Source organism: Geotrypetes seraphini, chromosome 1, assembly GCF_902459505.1.
Source record: "Geotrypetes seraphini chromosome 1, aGeoSer1.1, whole genome shotgun sequence".
NCBI lineage: Eukaryota > Metazoa > Chordata > Amphibia > Gymnophiona > Dermophiidae > Geotrypetes > Geotrypetes seraphini.
Window position 1 is genome coordinate 101,922,727 of NC_047084.1, and position 20,663 is coordinate 101,943,389.

Consider the following 20,663-nt stretch of genomic DNA (forward strand, 5'->3'; position numbering starts at 1 on the left):
AAAGCAAAAGATGAGTACTGTTTTGATACTTGAAATAACTAAATAAATATTTATATAAACTATTGAATAAATAAAAATAATTAAGAATTTAGTGACCTATGACGACTATGGGTGCCGCTATGGGTCTGTATGTTCTTTGAAGATTTATGAACATACCCCTAGGCATTTCTGAGGTCAGTGGGTTAAGAGACTTCAGAGCCTCTCTAACCATTACTTTATTGTTTGAACTCTTAGAGGGGTGTCAAATATAAGAGCCTGATATAACAGATTTGCATTGTAATATGTGCCATAATACTCTGTCTATCACCCTCTATGCCCTCACCCTGTCCGCCCATTCTACACTTGTGCTCTCCCTTCCCACCTCCACGTACCTCTCAATCTTCGCCAGCGCGAGTGACTTTGGTAGCATGCTCCTCGCGCCAGCATTGGATTTTCCTCTGACATCACTTCCTGGCCCCGTGACCTAGAAGCGATTCAGAGGGCAACCAGGCTGATGCACGCAACAGACAGAAATTGCTTTTGCTAGTGAAGATAATACAGAGGTACAGGGTGGGGGGAGGGATGGCACGAGCTTGGCATGGCATGACGCAGAGGAGCCAGTGCCCTCACTGACTCAGCCCCCGGGGTGGTCTACAGCCCCCCCCCTTTAGTACACCACTGCTTTTACCATCTCCTCTGTCAATGAGTTCCAGAGCTTAACTATTCTCTGAGTGAAAAAAATATTTCCTCCTATTGGTTTTAAAAGTATTACCCTGTATCTTCATTGAGTGTTCCCTAGTCTTTGTAAATCTTGATGCAGTAAAAAAAAAAAAAAAAAAGGATCCACTTGTATCCATTCTATACCGCTCAGGATTTTGTAGACTTCAATCATATCGCCCCACAGCCGTCTCTTTTCAAGTTTCAGGTTTTAGTTTCAAGTTTTATTTATAATTTGATTAAATTGCTTATCATACTTCTAAGCGCTATACAAAATCAAAATGGGAACAGAGATTTGGGACTTAGAGGCCTAATATGTTAATATCACAAACAAATAAACAAATGGACAGACTGAAACCATGAGGGAAAACGGGAAAGAAATACAACAGTAAAACTTGAACGGTAAAAACAGCGAGGTGAGAGTTTCAGAAGAAAGAATAAAAACTGAACTGAGGTGGTGTGAAATTCCGATCAGTTGGATAATCAATGAAATCTGTTTAAAGGATGTTATGAATCAAAAGCATCTTTAAGTTGGAAACTGTTCAACTAACCTCTGAATCGATCTAAAGATTTCTCTTCCCTTAGATAAATTGGTAGGGGGTTCTAGAGTTGAGATGCAGGGACAGAGAAAATGTTTTGACATCTTGTGTTGATTACGTTCAATGAAGGAATGGACAATAGATGTTGCTCATTGGATCTAAGCGAACGTGAGGGGATGTAAGGTGTTAGGAGTCTGTCAATGAATAACGGTGCTTTTGGAATTTGTGTTTTAAATGTCACCATAATAATTTTATATGTAATCTTGTGTGAAATTAGAAGCCAGTGTGCGTTCTTCAGAAGTGGCATTACATGATCAAATTTTTTGGGTGTTCATAATAAGTTTTGTTGCTGTGTTTTGTATAATTTGAAGACGTCTCATTTCTTTTTGTGTAATACCCTTGAAAAGTGAATTGCAGTAGTTGAGCTTAGAGACTGCTAATGAGTGGATCAAGATATTTAATGAGGTGGGTTCTAGAAATTTCGCCAAAGAGTGAATCATGCGCAGTCTGTGGAAAGCACTAATATGATCTTGAAATGTTAGCTTGCGGTCGATGATAACCCCTAGGATCTTGATAGAAGTAACTGTTTGTAATAGAATGCCTTTAAGACAGATAGATAAAGAGCCCTAACCTCTTTAGTCTTTCCTCATAAATAAATTCTACTGTATGGAATCAAAAGGAGTGTGGCTAGGGGAGGATCCTGGGTGGGCCCTGGGCAATGCTATAAGTTATGTGAACTGTTGTCGAATACATCCAATCTGCAGCTAAGTTAGGTGCAGGCATTTACAAAAGGTTTTAGTTGATGCAACTAAGCTAGGTGCAGGCATTTACAAAAGGTTTTAGTTTAGTTTGCACCTAAATTTTAGCCATGGGAATGGGCTCTAGGTATATTCTATAAACTGCATCTAACTCAAGGCACAGTTTATAGAATGGTACTAAGCATAATTTTTATTTTGGTGCCATATAAACATAAGAACATAAGAATAGCCTTACTGGGTCAGACCAATGGTCCATCAAGCCCAGTAGCCAATCCAGGTCATTAGTACCTGGCCAAATCTCAAGGTGTAGCAATATTCTATACCCCCATGTCTTTCTCAATAACAGACTATGGACTTTTCCTGCTGCTGCCAGAAGGATGCTGGGCTGTATAAAGAGAGGCGTAGTCAGTAGAAGGAAGAAGGTGTTGATGCCCCTGTACAGGTCATTGGTAAGGCCCCACTTGGAGTATTGTGTTCAGTTTTGGAGACCGTATCTGGCGAAGGACGTAAGAAGACTTGAGGCGGTCCAGAGGAGGGCGATGAAAACGATAGGAGGCTTGCGCCAGAAGACATATGAGGAGAGACTGGAAGCCCGGAATATTAGACCATTTATCCACCTCTATCCCATTGCCTTCTGGTCCCACTCCTCAGCTCGAATTTTCAAGCAAAGTCCTGGGCATCATCATAGATTCTTCTCTTTCCTTCAATGACCACCTCAACAACTTGGTAAAAAAATGCTTTTTTAGCCTTCATATACTGAGGAAAGTGAGATCCTACTTTCATCAAAATCACTTTGCCATCCTTATACAATCCACCATCCTTTCCAGATTGGATTATTGCAACTCCATGTACTTAAGCCTAACTAAGAAAAACCTCCATAGACTTCAGCAGATTCATAATGCCGCGGCTAAGCTAATTTTCGCAAAAAGCAAATTCGACCATGTCTCACCACTCCTGTCCAAGCTTCACTGGCTTTCAGTACCCTCCAGGGTCCTCTTTAAATGTGCCTGCTTAGCCTTCAAGATCCTACACGGCATCCTTCCTCCCTTTAATCCACTCTTTTAGAATTCCTCAAACCCTAATTCCACCAGATCCTCCCAAAAATTAAAACTTTCATGCCCTTCTACAAAAGGTATATCCCGTGCAGGAAAACTAGGAACATCCCTCCACTTTAGAACCACAGAACTCTAGAACAACCTTACATCCCCGCTCAGGAATTCAAGCTCCCTCCAACTTTTCCGCAAACACCTGAAAACTTGGCTCTTTTCAAAGATGTAACACCTCCCCCTCTCTGGTACCCTGACCCCTCTATACTCTCTTAGTTCCTATCCTATAACCCTTCATTGGAGTTCCTTTCTATCCTAACTCTGTAAACCATGCCGAGCTTGTGGCAATGGCACGGTATACAAACCTAAGGTTTAGTTTAGTTTAGTTTAGTTTTAGTTTATACCCTAGAGGAAAGGAGAGACAGGGGAGATATGATTCAGACGTTCAAATACTTGAAGGGTATTAACGTAGAACAAAATATTTTCCAGAGAAAGGAAAATGGTAAAAACAGAGGACATAATTTGAGGTTGAGGGGTGGTAGATTCAAAGGCAATGTTAGGAAATTCTACTTTACGGAAAGGGTGGTGGATGCCTGGAATGCGCTCCCGAGAGAGATGGTGGAGAGTAAAACTGTGACTGAGTTCAAAGAAGCGTGGGATGAACACAGAGGATTTAGAATCAGAAAATAATATTAAATATTGAACTAAGGCCAGTACTAGGCAGACTTGCACGGTCTGTGTCTGTATATGGCCATTTGGTGGAGGATGGGCTGGGGAGGGCTTCAATGGCTGGGAGGGTGTAGATGGGCTGGAGTAGGTTTTAACGGAGATTTCGGCAGTAGGAACCCAAGCACAGTACAGGGTAAAGCTTTGGATTCTTGCCCAGAAATAGCTAAGAAAAAAAATTAAAAAATTTAAATTGAATCAGGTTGGGCAGACTGGATGGACCATTTAGGTCTTTATCTGCCGTCATCTACTATGTTACTATGTGAAAAAACAGCTATTAGGTCCTTCCTACTTTAGCTAACTATCTGGATACTGTTTTGCCCAAGTTTCACTTTTTAAACTATAATATTTGAAGCAGAAATATCTTTAATGTAATACCAAGATCAGATTGAACCTGTTAAGACACACCACACTCTTGACACCTCAGTGCCACCATATTTGAGGTGCCAGGGTGGGATGTAGCTAAACAGATTAAAATAAAGTTTGATTTTGCTTTTCAAAAATTCTCCCCACCCCCCCTCCGCACTAGAGGTTTCTAGCGTGGTCCGGCAAGGGAAGTGCTCTGGCGCTCATAGGAATTCTGCGCGGGTCGGAGCATTTACGGCGTCGGCTCACGCTAATAGGCTCTAGCACAGCTTGATAAAAGAGGCCCTTTATGATTAATTAATTTGGTGACAAAATAGAATTGGATGTTAATTAATTGTAGCCTGTTTTCAGATGAACAGACGGCGACCTGTACTGAATGCATTTTATCTTTTTTTTTCCCCCTGTATTGCTGACAGTGTTCAAAATGTTCTCAGAATTTCTCTTAAAATAGTTTACTAATGTGCCATCATCTCATATAGAAGAAATATACAGTCATAAATCCCCTTACAGCCACAAATCTGACACATTTATGACAACGCTGTTCTTCCCTGATTTGAAATGCTTCTCTGTATGATTTATGTAATCTTCTTTGTCCAAATCCTGGCCTTCCGATAGTTTCACAATCTTAAAACATGATTTCCTTTTTGTTTTCTCTCAAAGTATGTAAATTAATTATGTATGCTGTCTGAGCAATGTTCGTCATTACATGGGGGTACCATATCCTATTCCTTCTACTTCAAAAATATTAAGGGTTCCTTTTACTAAGGTGCGCTTTTTTAGCGTTTTTTAGCTTTTTTAGCGTTTTTAGCGTACACTACAATGCCGCACGCGCTAAACACTAACGCCTCCATTGAGCTTGCGTTAGTATTTTTCATTTAGCACGTGGCTAGCGCACCTTAGTAACTCGGACTGGAGGAGGGTCACGAGCGGTGTTCCGCAGGGGTCGGTGCTCGGACCGCTGCTGTCCAATATATTCATACATGACCTAGAAACGGGGACGAAGTGTGAAGTTATAAAATTTGCGGATGACGCCAAACTCTGTAGCAGGGTTAGAACAGCGGAAGAATGTGAAGACCTACAAAGGGACCTAAACAAACTGGAACAGTGGGCGAATAAATGGCAAATGAACTTTAATATAGAGAAATGCAAGGTCAGAAGGGAAGGGAAGAAGAACCCGATGTTCAGCTACAAAATGGGGGGGTTCAGTGCTAGGGGAAAGTAACCTCGAAAAAGACCTGGGTGTGCTGGATACATCAATGAAACCAACGGCACAATGTGCAGCAGCCTCGAAGAAAGCAAACAGAATGTTGGGTATTATTAAGAAGGGTATCACAACCAGGACAAAGGAAGTCATCTTGCCGCTGTATCGTGCGATGGTGCGCCCACATCTGGAGTACTGTGTCCAGTATTTGTCACCGTACCTCAAGAAGGACATGGCGATGCTTGAGAGGGTTCAGAGAAGAGCGACGAAAATGATAAAAGGTATGGAAAACCTTTCATAGGCAGACAGGTTGGAGAGGCTGGGACTCTTCTCCCTGGAAAAGCGGAGACTCAGAGGAGACATGATTGAGACTTTCAAGATCCTGAAAGGCATAGAGAGGGTGGAAAGGGATTCTTCAGCTTATTGGGAACCACAAGAACGAGGGGGCACTCAGAGAAATTGAAAGGGGACAGGTTTAGAACTAATGCTAGGAAGTTCTTTTTCACTCAGAGGGTGGTGGACACCTGGAATGCGCTTCCGGAGGTTGTGATAGGACAGAGTACACTACCGGGTTTCAAAGAAGGATTTTTATCCTGAAAGACAAGGGGATTGAGAGATACAGATAAAGGTAGAAAAAGGTTATGAAAGGGTACAGACAGAAGGATAAGGGGGGTTAAAGGGTTTAGACAAGGACCACCTTACAGGTCATGGACCTGATGGGCCGCCATGGTGAGTGGACTGCTGGGCACGATGGACCTCTGGTCTGACCCAGTAGAGGCAACTTCTTATGTTCTTAGTCCTCTTGGACAGAAATCTTACTATGCAAACACATCTGGATGCTGCAGTAAAAACAAAGGCTCTTTTGTACTGTGGAAATTATGTTCATTAAGGGCTTTTTTTCATGAATACGTTTTCCAATTTTTTGGTGCAGCCTTTAGTTTTATCAGTTTTGGACTATTGTAAAATACCCCCTTTTTTTTATTTGCAAATTTAACAATTTATAATATCAAATGATACCAAAGAAAAAGGATTCTTACACAAAGTTTTACAATAATTATACATATAATACAAAATTCCTTTTCAAGCCCACAAAATTGGGGAGCCAAACCTTAATATCAACTAACATAAGATACAAAGAAAACTAAGAATTGGTTCCTTGATTCATTGAATCTTAACCATTCCCTATTTCTTGGGACTCTGACATTCCTCCAATTTTCTCAGTAGTGAAATATTAAACCAACAAACAAACAAACAATTTTTAATGGCTCGAGAACAGAAATGAGTTTCTGTTCTCGAGCCATTAAAAATTGTTGCAATTGAATGGGATCCCAAAATACATATTCAATGTCTTGTAATTGGACAAGACATTTACATGGAAATTTTAAATAAAATGATGCCTCAAGAGCTAAAACTCTTGCTCTTAATTTCAAAAATTCCTTCCTCCTTAGTTGCGTAGCTCTTGAGACATCAAGAAAAATCCTAACTAAATCTCCACAAAATTTAGTCAACCTATTTTTAAAGTAAAGTTTCATTATTAACGTCTTATCTATCTCACTCATGCATGTTATTACCATGGTGGACCTACTCTGAATCACATCTTGACTATCTTCCAAAAATTCTGTCAAATTTATTCCATTAGTGACCAGATGGTCCTCCTCATGGTCGGATTGTTTTTTTTTTTTTTTGCGGAATATAATAATAATTATTAATTAGAAAGGTCTCCGCATTGGGTAATCCCAGTATCTCTTTAAAAAATTTCCTTAACAGAATTTCAGGGGATAATAAATGAGTCACTGGGAAATTAACCAAGCGGAGATTCCTCACTCTATTCATATTTTCCAACATTTCCATTTTAGAATGTAACAGCGTAGAAACAGCAGATACTGAGACAGCTTGCAATGTATTACTTTGAGTTTCTACCACACTTAATCTTTTATCCAAACAACTTAAATTGGAGTCCACATTCAAAAACTTTTGGGACACAGATTGTGAATAATCCAAAGTTTGTTTCATTGATTCTCTGAGAAACCCTTCAACTCTAGAAATACCTAACTACAAGTCTTTGAGGGTAATATCTTGTTTTTCCACTGCTAGTGGTTGATCCTCTGCAGCACCTGAAAATTCAGGTAGTTTAGGTATATCAGTAAAGATTAATTTGCTTGTTTGCATAGAGGGGATCACATATTCAGTAGAAATAGCGGGAGTAGTCTTCCCGCTATCACTAGATACTGGGTGAAGGGGGGGTCCTTTCTAGGGGACTCAACAATGCACCCGACATGGGAGAGTTCATATCACGAAAGAGTTGTGGTGGATTTTCTATGGATAAAGTCAAATGCCTGTCCATTGGTCCAGAAACAGCAGGTGTTGAACTCTTAGGCTTAATTTTCCTTTTCCCTATGATATAAAAATAAAGTTATACGACCTGATTCCTCGCTCCCCGGCTCCTTGTTGCTCCAAAGGGCTCCCAAGGGGCAAAACCTGCCCCTTAGGGCAAGCCCCTTTGGTCACACCCTGCGGCTGCACAGCTGCGGCCGCAACCGCGGCACCGGTCTGGGTTTTAAAGCTGAGGAAATCAATCAAGAGAGACGGATTTGTAGAAATCTGACTTTTTGCTCTCATTGCCATACCAAACAGCACAGTATCATATGATAATGCCACTGGGTTGTCCAATAAACAATTAATTTGGTCCCAAATTGATTTCCAAAAATTCATAATAAATGGACAATAGAATAATAAATGTTCCAAAGTCCCTGCTTCGAAATGACAGTGCCAACATCTATTATACCCCCTTTTATGAAGCCGTGTTAAGCTTTTTTTTTATTGCTGGCCATGGTGGTAGAAGCTCCAACGCTCATAGAATTCCTTTGAGCATTGGAGCTAATACCATCGCGCTGGTGATAAAAAAAAAAAAGTGCCTAGCATGGCTTCATAAAAGGAGACTTTGGGCCTCTTCTGTTAAACTGTGCTAGCAGTTTTCCAGTGCGGGGAGCCGCGCTGCTCCCGATGCTCATAGGGTTCCTTTTACAAAGGCGTGCTAGCTGCTACTGTCTCCTTTTAGGCATGCGGTAATTTTTTGGCTAGCACACGCTATAGCACGTGCTAATCTTGTGAGTGCGGTAAAAACGCTAGTGCACATTAGAAAAAGGAGCCCATAGAGTTTAATAGAAGAGGGGGTATATTCTATTTTTCCAATTTACAAAAGAATTTTCAGAAACTGCACATACTTCATAGCTCTACAGTATGATTGATTTTTAATTTGGGGGGAAAAAAAGGATCATATTACTCCTTATTTTCATAAACTACACTGACTTCCAATAGAAGCCAGGGTAGTTTTCAAATTTGACTGTTTTTGTTGCAGGTTTCCCAGTCTCTCTGTGTCTTGTCAGGTAGAAACCGACGTTTCAGCCACCATGCTGTGGCTTTCTTCAGGGTATGCCCTGAAGTCTACATTTTGACTTTCTAAATAGTGGTTTCACTGACCTGATTGGGAACAGCACAGTCCACCATTGTCTACCTGACAAGTTGCAGCAGAACCCAGAAACCTGCAACAAGCACAATGCCAGCTGCGGAAACCCTGAGAGAATACGGAACTGAGCTCCATAGGGAGGACATCTTTGAACCTACCAGAGATTTTTCCATTCTATGGAATTTCATAACAAAATTCAATTTTCTGACCAACTGACTTTCCCGCCAAAATTCAAATTGGTGGACTGAGAGAACTTGATTGTTTTTGTTGCAGGTTTCCCAGTCTCTCTGTTTCTTGTCAGGTAGAAACCGACGTTTCAGCCACCATGCTGTGTCTTTCTTCAGGGTATGCCCTGAAGTCTACATTTTGACTTTCTAAATAGTGGTTTCACTGACCTGATTGGGAACAGCACAGTCCACCATTGTCTACCTGACAAGTTGCAGCAGAACCCAGAAACCTGCAACAAGCACAACGCCAGCTGCGGAAACCCTGAGAGAATACGGAACAGAGCTCCATGGGGAGGACATCTTTGAACCTACCAGAGACTTCTCCATTCTATGGAATTTCACAACAAAATTCAAATTTCTGACCAACTGACTTTCCCGCCAAATTGGTGGACTGAGAGAACTTGACTGTTTTTGTTGTAAGGTGCTTTATGGTCTATTGCCATGTTATCTAAATTGATCAATTTGTTTTCAATATATCGAAGTTCCCTTCACGATTTTCTGCTATTGCATTTTCTGCTTGCTTTAATGTTTCCTACTGTAAGCGGCTGCTCTACATTCAAATATGTGGAAAAGTTGTTGGCTTTTCAGGCTGCAAGTTGGGAGAGAAAATTAGGCCCTATAATATGAGCATCTGTATCTTGTGATCAATATAGGAAAATGTTAAAAACTTAGAAGCCATTTGGCCTTTATATGCTAATGGTGCTACATGTTTTTAGCACAGGCCATAGAATTCCGATTGATTATGTATACATTTTTTATGTTTCCTCTTTTTAACAATGTAAACCACCTTGAAGCCTGATTAAACAAGATATCAAATTTTTAATAAACTTGAAACCATGAGTAGCACCACAGGGGTTGTTCCTCTTGGCCAAATAAACATTATCGAATCTAACTTGGTAAGAATATAACGAAAGAAATCCCTGAAACCAGGAGTAAACTTTATCCTGAACTTCCAAGTACCTAATTTTAATTTTATTGTAACTCGTTCTAAGCTGCTGGGGAGGACGGGATATAAAAATGAACAAATAAATAAATAATTCCAATTGCATCTAAACATTCCAACAGTTTCACATGATCAAACTGCAAAACAAGAGCACTGGTACCCTTACTAAACAAATTGTGCAAAAAATCCAAGATGGCCGTAGGAACTGTTTCAATGCTATACTGAGGGCATTAGGTGCTACTTATAGAATTTTCCTCGATATGTAGAGTTGAATAATAAATGAGGAACTGGTCTAAGTTAAAGAATGAGAAGCAAACTAATCCAAGTGCAGAATGAATGGCTAGTCAGTATTATTAAAGGCTTGGGAGAAGAGCCAGGCACTAGATGTGGCAGCACGACTAGTGGCTGGATGCAGAACTGCACACATATATGGCACATACAGCAACACAGATTGTACATAAAAGTCAAAAGTTCTTTATTTATGTACATAAAAGGGGTTGTAGTCAGCTATGTTACTTCACAGGCTTGCTCAAAAGGAACATTTTTCTGAAACCTAGATATTCAGGGTTCTAGATATATTCACATAGCTGATTCTTTTGGACAGGGAATGCACTTGAATTTTCAAAGTCTGCCCTAGTCAGACCCAAAAATGTGTGCAGACCATGCCCTCTTGTACAATACACTTTTTTTTTTTTTTTAACATAAGAATTGCCATACTGGGACAGATCAAAGATCCATCAAGCCCAGTATCCTGTTTCCAACAGCGGCCAACCCAGGTCCAAAGTACCTGGCAGAAACCCAAAGAGTAGCAACATTCTAGAGCTGATATGGTGATGTCATAATGCCTCATTCCACCAATGCCTAAGAGCCAAACTCATCAGTGATGTCACAATGGCTCGATTGTCCTAAACTTTGCTCACATAAGAACATAAGAGTTGCCACACTGGGACAGACCAAAGGTCCATCAAGCCCAGTATCCTGTTTTCAACAATGGCCAACCCAGGTCACAAGTACCTAGCTAGATCCCAAGTAGAGAGCTGCACGGGAACGGGGACGACGTGAATCCCACGGGACCCGCGGAAACCCCGCGGGTTCCCCCTTCGGGTCACAGGGTTCCCGTGGGGATGCCCTCTAGGGTCATGGGGATCCCATGGGGATGCCCCCTAGGATCACGGGGATCCCGTGGGGATGCCCCCTAGGGTCGCGGGGATCCTGTGAGGTTCGATACAACTCGAGCCACGAGGCTCATCTTCTTTTTCCTACCTGCCCTGCCGCAGCACACATAACCGACCCGAAATCTTCCCCGATGACAGCACTGATGTCGGAGGGAGGGCTTAAGCAAAGCACTGACATTTATAAATCAGCGTCTTCTCTCCACTCTCTCGTCCCCATTTCCCTTCAACGTCCTCAGCCCACTCTCTCTCCACTTTCCTTCAGCGCACGCACATAAAAACAAGCAAGTAATTTTATATCATTTTCATTCTATTCATTCATAGAAATTAAAGTCTAAATAATGCCAGTCACATAACAAAACATGATTTTACAAAATAATTACCTGCACAGTCAAGCCTGCAAGGATTACTAGATGTCTTTCAGCAGCTCCCCTCCCTCCCTCCCCCTTACCTTTGTGGCCAAGTCAAAATGATCTACCAACAATAAAATTTTAAAAACACAAAGCACGCTGTACGCAGAGAAAATGTTAATTACCATTTATATTCCGCAGGTATTCAAAGAGGTCAAGGCAGATGACTTTATGCAATGTCACCTCAGTAACAACTATACAAAAATAGACAAATATACTCCCTCCCTTTTTACTAAACCGCGATAGTTTTAGCGCAGGGAGCTGCGCTGAATGCCCCACACTGCTCTCGACGCTCATAGGCTCCCTGCGCTAAAAAACGCTATTGCGGTTTAGTAAAAGGGGGCCATAGTGCAAAATATAGACAGCATATATAAATTCTCAAAACGGACACATTTTGATCACTAAATTGAAAATAAAATCATTTTTCCTACCTTTGGTAATTTCATCAGTCTCTGGTTGCACTTTATTCTTCTGACTGTGCATCCAATATTTCTTCCCTTCTTTCAGCTTCCTGTATGCTTCCTCTCCTCCAGACCTCATTCCCTCCCCAAACTTTTTCTTTGTTTCACCCTGCCCCTTTCTTTCTTTTTCTCTCTCTCCATACCCCCTTTCTTTCTGTATGTCTGTTTTTCTCTCTCTCTCCGTGCCCCATTTCTTTCTTTGTTTCACACTGCCCCCTTCTTTCTTTTTCTCTCTCCATACTCCCTTTCGTTCTGTATGTCTGTCTTTCTCTCTTCTCCGCGCCCCATTTTTCTTAGTGTGTGTCGCAGTGGTTGGATCTACAGCCTCAGCACCCTGGGGTTGTGGGTTCAAATCCTGCGCTGCTCCTTGTGACCCTGGGCAAGTCACTTAATCTTCCATAGCTCCAGGTACGTTAGATAGATTGTGAGCCCACCGGGACAGAGAGGGAAAATGCTTGAGTACCTGATTGTAAAAACCGCTTAGATAACCTTGATATGCGGTATATAAAATCCTAATAAACTTGAAACTTGAAACTTGCCCCCTTTCTTTCTTTCTGGCTCCTTGTCCCCCCCCCTTTCTTTCTTTCTCCCTGCTCTCCCCTACGCCACCACAATTGGGAAAATGCTGCCACCCCACTGGGGAATAGGCTGCCACTGCCGCCATCGGGAACAGGCCAGCGCCGAGTTCGCCCTGCTTCTCTTCCCCGCGAGGCCGACCAACTCTCGCCACCCGACGTCAATTCTAACGTAGGGAGGACGTTCTGGGCCAGCCAGGCAGCGATTGGTTGGCCCAGAACGTCCTCTCCGACGTCAGAATTGACGCGGGTAGCGAGAGTTGGTTGGCCCCGTGGAGAAGAGAAGCAGGGCGAACTCGGCGCTGGCCTTTTCCCGATGGTGGCGGTGGCACTCAAGTGGCTAAAGAGACGCAGTTTGACGGCCTAGGGAGAACACTTGAGAGTGGCCAGCTGTGCACCCCCTTGGGGCGTAAACCCGGGGCGGACCGTCCCCACCCCTACCCCACTCCCACCTTGGTATGCCACTGTCTGTACCTCACTCCCTCCCTATTACCAAAAATTCTCCTTTCTTCTATTCCCCGTGTACACAGCCATCTCTTTCCCTCCCTTCCTCTCTCCCAAGTCCATGCCTTCTGTGTCCAAAAACACATTCCCTCCCCCACCTCAGCATCTCTTTCCCTCCCTTCATCTCTCCCAAGTCCATGCCTTCTGTGTCCAAAAATGCATTCCCTCCCCCACCTCAGCATCTCTTTCCCTCCCTTCCTCTCTCCCAAATCCATGCCTTCTGTGTCCAAAAACCCATTCCATCCCCCACCTCAGCATCTCTTTCCCTCCATTCCTCTCTCCTAAGTTCATGCCTTGTGTCCAAAACGCACTCCCTCCCCCCTTTTATGTTCCGCGTTTGCCTGCCAGCCCATCTTAGCAACCTTCTCAGCAAAATGGAGCTCGAGCCGCGAGGCTTGTCTTCTGTTTCCTGCCTGTCCTGTCACGCACACATAGCCGACTGGAAGTCTTTCCTGAGGTCAGCGCTGACGTCGGAGGGCAGGCTTTGTTTAAGCCCTCCCTCCGACATCAGCGCTGACATCGGGGAAGTCTTCCGATCGGCTATATGTGAGCGGCAGGGCTGGTAGGAGCAGAAGACGAGCCTTGCGGCTCGAGTTATATTTAACCCCGCAGGTCCCCCATCGTCCCCGATCAGCTTTCTCTCCTGTGCATCCCCTTGGGGCGTGCACCAGGGGCGGACCGCCCCCCCCTCCCCAGGTACGCTACTGAGTGTTGGTCATGGGGGAGGGAAAAGACAGCAGCAGCATCGGTCACTAGAATGGAGAGGAGGGGAGGGAAGGGCAGCAGCTGTATCAGTAATTGGTAGAGAAGGGGGAAGGACAGTAGCAGCATCAATCATTGGGGGGGGGAATGGAAGGAGAAGGACAGCAGCAACAGTCATAGAGAGGGGGGAAGGACAGCAGTTAATAAATGTGTTAAAACTTATAACAAGGACATTTATTCTTTGTAAAATGGCTCACCATGGTGACCCAAATTTCCAACCTTGGTTTATATCTAAGTCAAGCTTTTTTCCCCCTTTTTTGTGGGGGAGGGGGGAAGGGTTACCTTGGTTTATATTCAGGTCAGTTTATATTTGAGTATATAGTACTCCCCCAAAATTCTCAGGGGTTCCGTTCCAGGAGCACCCATGAATTTTGAAAAACCGCAAATGCAGTTTTGAAGCGGATCACAAGCGGGAGAGGGCTGCAGGAGCAGCAGCGGTTCTTAAAAAACAATATTTAGGCTGGTAGACGGTTTGGCTGTGCATAAGGCTGACGGGGGGTGGGGAGGAGGAGGATTCGGCTGTGTAGAAGGCTGATTGGCTGATGGGGGGGTAGGGAGAGGAGGAGGAATTGGCTGTACAGAAGGCTGATTGGCTGACCGGGGTTGGAGTGGGGAGAGAAGGAGGAATTGGCTGTGCAGAAGGCTGATTGGCTGACTGGGGGTGGGGGGAGAGGAAGAGGAAGAGGAATTGGCTGTGCAGAAGGCTGATTCGTGGACTCTGTCATTCCCTGTATTTTCTGACCGGAAGGGGCAGTCAGAAAATGCCACAAATGACTGAGTCCGCGATTCGCGAACCGCAAATTCACGGGGGTCTACTGTATATGGTTATTGTGTCACACATTATTTTCTGTGCCATTAGTGTGATTTTTTTTCCTCTGTGTCATCCTTAAAGCATTCCTCCCACACATTTCAAACATTTGCAGCTCCCACACATTAATTTTGACTGTTACCATACAATACCTGGAAAACCGTAGTGTGCTTTATTAAACAGGGTCTTTTAATACTCTTTGACTCAAAACTGAAAAAGTGCTTCAGCAGTAGTTAAATTCTTGAAAATGAAGCCTGGCTTCTCTGCCAGCCAACTTGTAATTAAGAAATCCTGAAGGAGAGGTGATTGGCCATAGGTCTGATATTTACCCTATTGAAAATGATTTCGACCTGATATATAGACAAGGTCATTTATCAGAGGGTGAGCTTTAAAACGTTTCCAAATCCAGAAATTGTCTGATTTGTTCTCTTTTCTGTCCACTCAGGATAAAATAGTCTTTCAGAATCTAGGCACACCAGCAAAGGAATTAAAATAACGATGCTGTCCACTTTTTTTTTTTTTTTAGATTTTGTTTGCTTTGCAGGATGAAATCTTAAATCCAGTGACATACACTGAATGTCAAATTAACCTTTCCACCTGTAAATATTTGTATCCTGCAGAGCAACTCTTGAAGACTCTAATTACCTTTCCGGTACTACAAGAAATACAAAATAAGCCTGAAATTGAAATCGTTGTGTTTTCTTTACTTTTCTTCTTTTTTTTACTTTATTGTTGGCAAATGTCATTTGATCTTTCAGCGATTTGCTCTGGGCTGTTGTGCATATGGCTGGACCAGACGGTGTGGTCGAAGTGGTCAGGAAGCATCTTCATCCAGTGTCTGAAACGTTCACAGTGTGTGGCTGGATAAAACTAATGTAATCATTTTAGTAGTTCTTCTCTGGACCGACTCAATCCTTTTTATATCTTTTTAAAGGTGCAGTCTCTAGAATTGTATACAATATTCTCAATGAGGTCTCACCAAAGTCTTATACGGAGGCATCAATACCTCTTTTTTCCTACTGGCCATACCTCTCCCTATGCAACTTAGCATCCTTCTAGCTTTCGTTGTCACTTTTTCAACCTGTTTGGGCCACCTTAAGATCATCACATACAATCATACCCGAGTCCCGCTCTTCCGTCGGGCACTTAAGTTCTTCATCCCCCTAAACTGTACCGTTCCCTCGGGTTTTTGCAGCCCAAATGCATGACCTTGCATTTCTTAGCATTAAACAAAACTAAAGCTTAACCTTATATACCGGGTCTTCAACCAAAGGAAGCTCGACGCAGTCAACAATACATTTTTTTAAAAATAAAGTAAACTGAAATACAAGAGTTAATTTTCAAAATTTTTAGCGAATAAAAAAGTTTTTAGAAGTTTACGGAAGAGTTGGAAGGAGCTGGGACACCTCAAAATTAGGGGAAGTTCATTCCATAGTTGGGGAAATTTAAACACCAGAGAGCTGCTAAAATACTTAACTCCTTGAATTCCTTTCCTAGAAGGAAGAGAAAGTTCAAATCGATGAATGCCTCTCGCGTATGAAAATCTATAAACATTCCATGGCAGAGGAACAAGAGGAGCAAAGATACCATTCAATCTTAGCTGACAAATTTCAGACCATTTTTCAAGCTTCACGAGGTCCTTCCTCATGTTATTCACACCACCAGGGGTGTCTACTCTGTTGAAGATTTTTATATCAACCGCAGAGAGGCAAATCTTACTTGACAGCCCTTCAGCAATATTGCTTACAAAAAACTCTAATGTAATCTGGTGTTTCTGAGATGCGCTATGCCTAAACAGGTTCAAGGTGACTTACAATATAAGGATTTACAGAATGAATATTTGCGAAGGACAGAATTATGAAAGGGTAATCGAGAAGAGAGAATGGAGGTTCTTTGTACTGGTATAGCACTTGAGTAGAGGGTGGGATTTACCCCTTTTTTTACTGAGGTGTGCTATGCTTTTTAGCGCGTGACAAATATTAGCGTGCACTAATCACATCGCAAAACGATAACGCACACATTATCCTATGGGCATGTTAGCAGTTAGCGCACGTATTGATTTAGAGCGTGATAAAAACACGCTAACACGCTTAGTAAAAGAGGGCCTCAGTGATATTAGATTTATGAGCTAGTTGTCTATGGTGTGTATGAATTCAAAGAAGAGAGTTTTTCATTTTTTTTTTTGGAATCTGTTGTAGAATGTTTCCATCCTGATGTCAGTTGGGAGGTTGTTCCAGGTCTTGGTGCCAAGATATGTCAAGGGCGGGTCAAATACGCATTTATATTTAACCCCTTTGGGAGACGGGAGGAGCAGTTGAAGTGATTTTAGTTTTTTGGTTGACATAGACCAGGAGTTAGAAACATAGAAACATAGAAATAGACGGCAGACAAGGGCCACGGCCCATGTAGTCTGCCCACCCCAATGACCCTCCCCTACCTTTCTCTGTGAATAGATCCCACGTGTCTATCCCATTTGGTCTTAAAATCAGGCACGCTGCTGGCCTCAATAACCTGAAGTGGAAGACCTTTCCAGCGATCAACCACCCTTTCAGTGAAAAAGAATTTCCTGGTGTTCCCATGCAGTTTCCCGCCCCTAATTTTCCATGGATGCCCCTTGTTGCCGTGAGACCCTTGTAAAAGAAGATATCTTCTTCCATCTCGATGCGTCCCGTGAGATCCTTGAATGTCTCGATCATGTCACCCCTCTCTCTGCGTTTCTCGAGTGAGTATAGCTGTAATTTATCTAGCCGTTCCTCGTACGAATAAGTTTATGAGCGGTTCAGCAGTTATGAGCGGTTCAGCAGTTTTTGCATACAAGATTTGGAACATTATGCACGATAGTTTGAAGGTGATATGAGTTTTGACAGGCAGTTTTTATAGGAGGGTGTGACGGAGTCAATTTTTTTCGTTTGAATATTAGTCTGACCGCTCGCTGTGTTTCGATTCGTCTGTAGTTTGTTTAGGAGAGTAGAGTTTAGACCCGCATAGAGGGAGTTGCAAAATTCCAGCTGGGACAGTATAAGCATTTGTGTTAGCACGGCAAAGCGGCGCTCTTGAGAAAAGGGCTTGATGTTTGTTTTAGAGATGTAATTATCTATGTGGTCTACTGTAAAAGGACATAGTTTTAAAAGAAATAATAATTTATATTCTCCATATCCTACACTTCTATGTGGATTACAAATTATTCAGGTACTCAAGCATTTTTCCCTATCTGTCCTGGCGGGCTCCCACTCTATCTAATGTACCTGGGGCAATGGGAATTACATAGAAACATAGAAGATGACGGCAGAAAAGTGGCTACAGCCCATCAAGTCTGCCCACTCTGCTTACCCACCCCCTGTCTATGCCCTAATGACCCAATTTCCTTATCTTGATCCCACATGGGTATCCCATTTATTCTTAAAGTCTGGCACGCTGTCTGCCTCGATCACCTGCACTGGAAGCTTGTTCCAATGATCAACCACTCTCTCTGTGAAGAAATACTTTCTGGTGTCTGCAGCAGCCACTCTCTCCTCCTCTCCCTATTGGCTAAGGCTCTTAACATTTGCATCTCCTCTTCCTATAGGCTAAGGCTCTTTACACCTGCATTGTGATGTCATAGAACTTTCTGATTATAGAAACATGATGGCAGATAAAGGCCAAATGACCCATCATAGAAACATAGAAACATAGAAGATGATGGCAGAAAAGGGCTACAGCCCATCAAGTCTGCCCACTCTGCTTACCCACCCCCTGTCTATGCCCTAATGACCCAATTTCCTTATCTTGACCCTCGTAGGGATCCCACATGGGTATCCCATTTATTCTTAAAGTCTGGCACGCTGTCTGCCTCGATCACCTGCACTGGAAGCTTGTTCCAATGATCAACCACTCTCTCTGTGAAGAAATACTTTCTGGTGTCGCCATGAAATTTTCCGCCCCTGAGTTTGAGCGGGTGCCCTCTTGTGGCCGAGGGTCCCTTGAGAAAGAAAATATCATCTTCCACTTCGACACATCCCGTGAGGTACTTAAATGTTTCGATCATGTCTCCCCTCTCCCTACGTTCCTCGAGAGTGTAGAGCTGCAATTTGTTCAGTCTCTCTTCGTACGAGAGACCCTTGAGCCCTGAGATCATCCTGGTGGCCGTCCGCTAAACCGATTCAATTCTGCGCACATCTTTACTGTAATGTGGCCTCCAGAATTGCACTCCAGATGAGGTCTCTTTTACAAAGGCGTGCTAAGCGTTTTAGCGTGGATTTAGCACCTCCATCCACACACTCCCCCACTGGTCACTGACTCCCTTCCACCCCCACCCCTCTCCCCAAAGATGTGAATGAAACAGTTCATACTTGCCTGTATGAGAGCTTCAGATATTATGGCCAGTCCTATTAGATAGTATCAATGCTGTATGGAACTCCTAAAAGGAAGAGATTAAGTAGATTGTATATAAAAAAAAACTTATGCTTTTCAAAATTGTGTAATTCAGCCAAAAGCCGAAGCTCCTATAGCCGAACCCACCGCCCCATCACTGTGCATGGAATTTTTGAGGAAAGTGCTAATGTGTGCTATTCAAAAAGTAAAAATTATTTTCAATGGCAAAAGAAAAGGAGGAAAAGAAAATTGCCACTTATCTCTTAAAGATGTTCCCTTTATTAGATAAGCAAGCAGGTTTCTGGAGTAGCCTGATGGGTGGTGTAGTGAACTATAGAGTTGGGGGACTCAGGTACATATCCCACTTTAAATACAGCTCTTATGGTGGAATATGTGAGCCTTCCAAAACCCACCTAAATCCCACTGTACCTATATATATCTGACGCTTGTTTTCAAAGTATTTAGGCAGCTAATTCGTAAAAAAATTATTATGCACTATTTTTATTAATTTTATAAACAGGGCAATAATTTTGATCATTTTAGTGTCTCTCGTTATTGGCTTTTAACTTTTTTAGTTCTATTCAACTTCTTTTATTGGCTTTTTTAACTACTGTAAACCGCATAGAACTTTACAGCCTTGCGGTATATAAATTTACTAGTGTTTTAGCCCGTTATATTCGTTACAGTAGCGGGTGCTAGAATAGCCCCACCTATACCCTGACCCTGACCCTGACCCCACCCATGCCCCGCCTCTATCATGCCCGGACCCTGCCTCCCACTGATCCCAGTCCCACCACCTCACCTTTCACCATTTCCTTTGTACCCTTTTGGCCCTCCTGACAGGGTCTTTACTTACCCGAGGCGGCAGCAGCAATCCTGACGTACCAACCTTTCCTCTCTCAGTGCCCCAAAGCAGCAGTGGTCCTACCATTTCCATCTCTCCCTTTCCCCCTTTCACACCCTCTACCATCTCTCTCTGACCCTGTTTCACCCCTTTTGCCATCTTTCCCTTTCCTGTCCCCCTCTGTCCTTCCCCAAGACCATCTCTCTCTCCTGCCCCCTCCACACTCCCTGAAGTCTATCTCTCCCTATCCCCTACCATCTCTCCTGGTCCCTCTAGTAGCCCCTCTGTCCTTCTCATCCATCTGTCTCTGTCTCTTTCTCCTCACCTCCTGCCTCTGCGGAGCTCTCGCAGCTCCTCCTCATCCTCCTCCAGCCAGGCTTCAGCCATCTTCCGCCGCGGCCTGCAGCCGCCGACAGCCGCATGGAAAACGCAAGCACGCAGGTGGGAGTGCGCATGCGCACTTAGGGCTTTATTATATTATATTATTACTAGTCTTATAGCCCGTTACATTAACGGGTGCTAGAATATATGTGTGTGTGTCTGTCTTTATTTCTTTCTCTCTCTCTCCTTAGCCGCTTTCTTTCTTTCTGTCTTTCTTTTTCCTTGGCTGTCCATCACCACCCCTTGCCTGCTCTCCCTGTCCATTTTCCCTTCCTTTTACCACCACCCCTTTACTGCTCTCCTTATGCAGCAGCAGCCCTTCTCCCTTTGTTTTACCTCCCCCCTGTCCAGCAGCACCTCTTTCCTTCTCCCCCTGTCCAACATTAGGCCTGCGTTCCTTTTTCTTCACCCCCCTGTCCATCAGCACC